This window comes from Bos mutus, chromosome X (genome assembly GCF_027580195.1).
Source record: "Bos mutus isolate GX-2022 chromosome X, NWIPB_WYAK_1.1, whole genome shotgun sequence".
In the NCBI taxonomy this organism is placed as follows: Eukaryota; Metazoa; Chordata; class Mammalia; order Artiodactyla; family Bovidae; genus Bos; species Bos mutus.
This window is the reverse complement of record NC_091646.1, coordinates 68,527,833-68,534,097: the sequence shown is the minus strand read 5'-3', so window position 1 is coordinate 68,534,097 and position 6,265 is coordinate 68,527,833. Positions and strand designations below refer to the sequence as shown.

Below are 6,265 nucleotides of genomic sequence, written 5' to 3'. Positions count from 1 at the left end.
AAGATACTTTGGTCTGTATATTGTTGTTTACTTTATATTTCTATATGCAAGCCATGGCCTAGATTTTCCTAGTCCTGTCCTCTTGTTGAAATCCTTCTTTCAAGAACATCTAATTTCAAGAGCCCTATTTAAATCCATTTGCTTTTTCACTGCTCGTAGTTTTGAATAAGAGGCGAGCTGTACCATGAGGTTTATACTGACATCTTGGAAATGATATAGTGATCTTTTCTGATGGATCAACAAATAGTTCAGAAGTCATCCAAATGTTATTTTCTTTACAAAATGCAAAGCATAGGTCTCAGCAGATGTACACTTCTCACATTTATGGTTCTCTTCATTGTCTCATTATAAGAAGCATAACACTCTCTGACCAACCTGGCATGGATCCTGAAGGGCTTTATGAAGGTACCATTTTTTATGTCTAGAGAGCTAAACATTTTCTTTTCTCTATAGCACTTTCATGTAATATCTTCTTTTACTTTTTAGCTCCTAGCATCTTTTATTCTTACTAGACTCTAGATACAATTAAATCTAGCAGGGCAGGGCTCAATTCTGTTTAAGCCTCACATTTGAGATTAATTACTTAAATATCATAAATGGATGCACATTCTCAAAACTGGGAAACTAAAATTTGATGTAACTGATTTACTTGATATTTATGTAACCATAAAAGATTTTATATGCTACATGAGCTTTCGTGTTATAAATTTGACCTTCTTATAAACTTGCTTTCATATAAAACATAGTAACTCTTTGCTCATCTATCCTAACCTATGAATTGTCACACCAACACTTTTTAAGATCTATTTAAAGAGATGAGTTCTCCTTATACAAGTTTAAGAAACCTGAAGCTCCAACCCAGAAATTTAAAATTCTTTTGTTTCACCAGAGATAGATTATGGGCAAATCTTACCTAAGTAGTACTATAGGAAGTTACAGTGTTGGCCAAAAGGAGACACAAGTTTTTCAACCATTGTTTTTAATGGGTGTCAAAGTCTGTGACAGATTTTTGGTCAAATTGTTTCTATTGAAAAGTTCTGAACTGCCACACACAAAACTCATGGTCCACGAAACATTCACCTCACCTTCTGAAGGTTTTGTGATGCATTGTTATCATTACCCAGTGTTTTACATTAACCTTCCATGGCCAATTGAGGCAAACAGTTCTGAGACCCTTCTTCCACCACTAAGGCTGGGTTGGCAGGTGTTAGTGATAATATTCATCTAGTCTTCTGAGCTTGTTTGGCAGACTCAGTGACCTTGCAAGCTCTAGCTGCCTTCTTGTTCACTGTTTTGATGACACCCACGGCAATCACCTGTCTCATGTCACGAACAGCATAATGGCCCAGAGGAGGATACTCAGAGAAGCTCCCAACAGATGGACTTGCCAGGACCCATGTCAATGATTGGTGGCATCAAGCGTTTTGAGGCCATCTTCAGAATGACGATCAGTCTTCTCATTCAGCTCAGCAAAATTGCAAGCAATGTGAGCTGTTTGACAGTCCAGCACAGGTGCATATCCAGCACTGATTTGGGATGGATGGTTCAAGATAATCACCTGAGCTGTGAAGCCAACTTCTTACATCAGTGGGTCATTTTTGCTGTCACCAGCCACATTGCTATGACAAACATCTTTGACAGACACGTTCTTGACACTGAAGCCCACATTGTCCCCAGGAAGGCCTTTACTCAGTGCTTCATGGTGCATTTCAATAGACTTCAGTTGTTACGCTGACTGGAGCAAGGGTGACCACCATGCCAGGTTTGAGAACACCAGTCTCCACTTGATCCACAGTGGCAGTATCAGTACCACCATTCTGTAGATGTCCTGGGGGAATCAAACACAAGAGTTTGTCAGGTGAGTTGGTGGCAGGATGCATCCAGAGCTTCAAGCAGTGTGGTTCCACTGGCATTGTCATCTTTACTGGTGACTTTCCATCCCTTGAATCAAGGCATGTTAGCACTTGGCTCTAGCATCTTGTCGCCATTCCAGTCAGAAACTGGCACAAATGCTACTGTGTCAGGTTTGTAGCCAGTTTTCTTAACGTAGGTGCTGACTTCCTCAACAATTTCCTCATTTCTGTTCCGGCTGTAGGGTGGCTCAGTGGAATCTATTTTGTTAGTTCCAACAATTAGTTGTTTCACACCCAGAGTGTAAGCCAGAAGGGCATGCTCGTGGATCTGCCCATTCTTGGAGATACCCGCTTCAAATTCACCACCACCAGCAGCAGTCATCAGAACAGCACAGTCAGCCTGGGACGTGCCTGTAATCATGTTTTTGATGACGTCTCTGTGTCCTGGGGCATCATTGATGGTCACATAGCCCTTACTGGTCTTGAATTCCCACAAGGAGATATCAATGGTGATACCACACTCATGTTCAGCTTTCAGTTTGTCCAAGACCCAGGCATGCTTGAAGGAGCCCTTTCCCATCTCGGCAGCCTCCTTCTCAAACTCTTCAATGGTTCTCTTGTTAATCCCACCACATTTGTAGATCAAATGGCCAGTAGTGGTAGACTTTCCACATGCCCAATGACAAGGATGTGGATGTGGGTCTTCTCCTTTCCCATTTTTGCTTAGGTTTAGTGGTGGTTTTCACAACACCTGTGTCCTGGTGGCAAAATTGTTGCAAGAAAGCTATCTTTTAATCTTAATGATTTATTTTGTTTATGGTTTCAGCTCAGAGGGTAAAGTGTCTGCCTGCAATGTGGGAGACCCAGGTTCAATCCCTGCATCAGGAAGATCCCCTGGAGAAGGAAATGGAACCCACTCCAGTACTCTTGCTTGGAAAATTCCATGGACAGAGGAGCCTTGTAAGCTACAGTCCATGGGGTTGCAAAGAGTTGGACACAACTGAGCGACTTCACTTCACTTCTCACTCCACTAGGATGTCATTTCAAGTGATTTGTGTCTGTCTTGTTTTTGCCCTACTCAAATGGTTAGAAGAATGCCTAAAACACAGAAGACCTCAAAAGGTATCTGCTGTATTGAGCTGGACTGATATATGCTGACACCTGAGGCTATCCTCAATTAAAGATTCACCACCGATTCCTTCACCTGGATGCTCCAAAAGGCCAATGTTCAAGAGTGCCAACTTTGCTATGTGTATTTATTAACTTCATCCCCACAGAAATCCTATGATGTTGGTAGTATTGTTATCCATATTTTGGAGATGTAGAAACAGAAGAGTGGAGGAGGAATAAGTAACTAGCCGATCTACACAGCTAGTAAGTGGCAGACCCTGATATTGCAGCACGGGCACCTCAGCTCTAGCATTTGTGCATCTTAACACTACACTGCAGCTTCCCTGGTGGCTCAGTCAGTAAAGAGTCTGCCTTGAACCCTGATTGGGAAGATCCCCTGGAGAAGGGAATGGCAACCCACTTCAGTATTCTTGCCTGGAGAATCCCATGGGCAGAGGAGCATGACAGGCTACAGTCCATGGGGTCACAAAGAGTCAGACACAACTGAGCGACTAAACCTACCTACCTAAACACTACACTGTACTGCCTCTCTGGAAATATGCCATTGGCTAGTCCTAAAGGAGACCTTCCTTGGTGGCTCAGTGGTAAAGAATCCACCTGCCAACGCAGGAGACAATGGGCAGAGGAGCCTGGCAGGCTGCAGTCCATGGAGTCGCAAAAGAGCCAGACACAACTTAGCAGCTAAAACACAACAACAATCCTAAAGAAATCTGCAAGTGGTCAGTTAGCTTACCTGGATGGAAATATCAGAATCCATGAGTTAACTGCCTTTCAAATGACAAAATACTGAATCCATTTCTGTTAAAAAATTTTAAGTGACAACAATACTCTTTGTTTTAGGCATCTTGACAATCAAAAGTCAAGAAAGAAAGAAAGAAAGAAAAAACACTAGCTCTTTCCTTGAATAGATAGCCTCATAGTCTATTGCCAGTCCCCGGTTACTTCATCTTTCCTTTGACAGTAGTGTGTCGTGCATACATGTGTGACTTCCACCCAACACCACTTCTTGCTGATGGTGATAATGGAGGCTCCATATGTCTCTGTGGACTGAGAGATCTCATTGGTTACTATAGGACCCATATGCCCTTCAGAAAGAACATCTTAGAGAAAAGTGCATCAAACATGCATGTAGGAAATACCTTAGATAATTCTTGGCTCAGGCATTGCCTAGCTCTGGATAAATTTGGGCAAACTGCTTCATCATCACAAACCTCAGCTTCCTCAGTAGGAGAATAAGGATACTAAAACCCAGTAGATTGGGTTATTGTGAGGAGTAATTGAGGTCATGCAGGAAAGAGATCAAACAGTGCCTGAAACATTGTAGGCACCCAATATAGAACTGGTGGTTTGAAATAATAATGTCAGAGTAGATGGAATCTATTTCCTCCACAAAATACCGTGTAATGTGCTTCACTCTTTCTTTTCAAATTTATGCAATATATAACCAAAGTTTGGGGACCTGCTGCTGACTTAACCTGTAAATAGTTTGGGTGCATACTTACATCTACAGATGAGTCCTGATTTTACAAGAGAGTTGGGGCAGGCTTCTGGGTCTGGCTGCCTTTTATCTGGGAGAAAACGAAATTATGTTCTACATAGTCATTCTGACTGTCATGTAACTGCCTTGAGAGGAGAGCTGGGACATAAGGCAAGAATTCAGAAAACTGATCAAGTTGTGGATTTATCTAAAACAGGTATATCTTGGGCTTCACTTTAGTGCCTGCCAGAGGGACAGGTATAATGTTACCACACGTTTATTTCATTTCTTGTGCTTATATTTTCAAGTTCTTGCTTTGCTAACTCTGATATTTAGTTCAGACAAAAGCTATGTCTTTTGTGGGAGGTGCAAGACAGGACTGGAAGCAATGATATTTCCTGAAGGGTTGCTATGTGCCAGACATTTTACACAGCAATACCTTGAAAAGAAACAGAGATTGCAATAACCAGCAGGTCAATTATAGGGGGAATTGTCACTCTGTATTTGTTGACCATTGGTATAGTTTTGAATTTTTTTAAAGAATAGGAATATTTGAGTTCCTGTGCATGTCTATGATTTTTTTGGAGAGAAAATATAGATATTCCTAATTCAGACTCATCTGCTCTGGAATGATCAATGGCTATTGTGTATAGGAACACCTGATTGTTACAGTCACAACAAAATGAGAATATACATGTTAAACCAAACAGAAGATATTTTATATATATATATATATATATATATATATATATATATATATATTGTGATACTAGCTCAAGAATCTATCACCTGTATAGAGAAGTGATCATTAAAAATTCATATTATCATGGGATTTACTTTCATTGGGAAAGCTGCTGAGGGACAATTAGTATGAATAAAATACCAAGAAGTGTATTTAACAGTTCATTTGTGATAACCAGGAATTGAGGTCTGTATTAGGGATCTCCAGAGAAACAAAACCAATAATTTCTCTCTCTCTCTCTTTATATATATAGATATAGATAGACATTAGACATAGATAGATATAGGTATCAATTCAGTTCAGTCACTCAGTCGTGTCCGACTCTTTGTGACCCCATGAACCGCAGCACGCCAGGCCTCCCTGTCCATCACCAACTCCTAGAGTTTATTCAAACTCACATCCATTGAGTCAGTGATGCCATCCAACCATCTCATACTCTGTCATTCCCTTCTCCTCCCACCTTCCATCTTTCCCAGCATCAGGGTCTTTTCAAAGAGTCAGTTCTTTGCATCAGGTGGCCAAAGTACTGGAGCTTCAGCTTCAGCATCAGTCCCTCCAATGAACACCCAGGACTGATCTCCTTTAGGATGGACTGGTTGGATCTCCTCGCAGTCCAAGGGACTCTCAAGAGTATTCTCCAACACCACAGTTCAAAAGCATCAATTCTTTGGTGCTCAGCTTTCTTTATAGCCCAACTCTCACATCCATACATGATCACTGGAAAACCATAGCCTTGACTAAACAGACCTTTGTTGACAAAGTAATGTCTCTGCTTTTTAATATGCAGTCTAGGTTGATCAGAACTTTTCCTCCAAGGAGTAAGCGTCTTTTAATTTCATGGCTGCAGTCACTGTCTGCAGTGATTTTGGAGCCTGAAAAAATAAAATCTGACTCTGTTTCCCCATCTATTTGCCATGAAGTGATGAGACCAGATGCCATGATCTTAGTTTTCTGAATGTTGAGCTTTAAGCCAATTTTTTCACTCTCCTCTTTCACTTTCATCAAGAGGCTCTTTACTTCTTCTTTGCTTTCTGCCATGAGGTGTGTGTCATCTGCATACCT

At 41.1% G+C, this 6,265-nt stretch overlaps 1 pseudogene; it reads right to left on the bottom strand.

Annotated features, from left to right (window-relative positions):
• Positions 1 to 1,220: 1,220 nt before the first annotated feature.
• On the bottom strand, positions 1,221 to 2,570 carry LOC102282780 (elongation factor 1-alpha 1 pseudogene; annotated as a pseudogene).
• Positions 2,571 to 6,265: the final 3,695 nt, after the last annotated feature.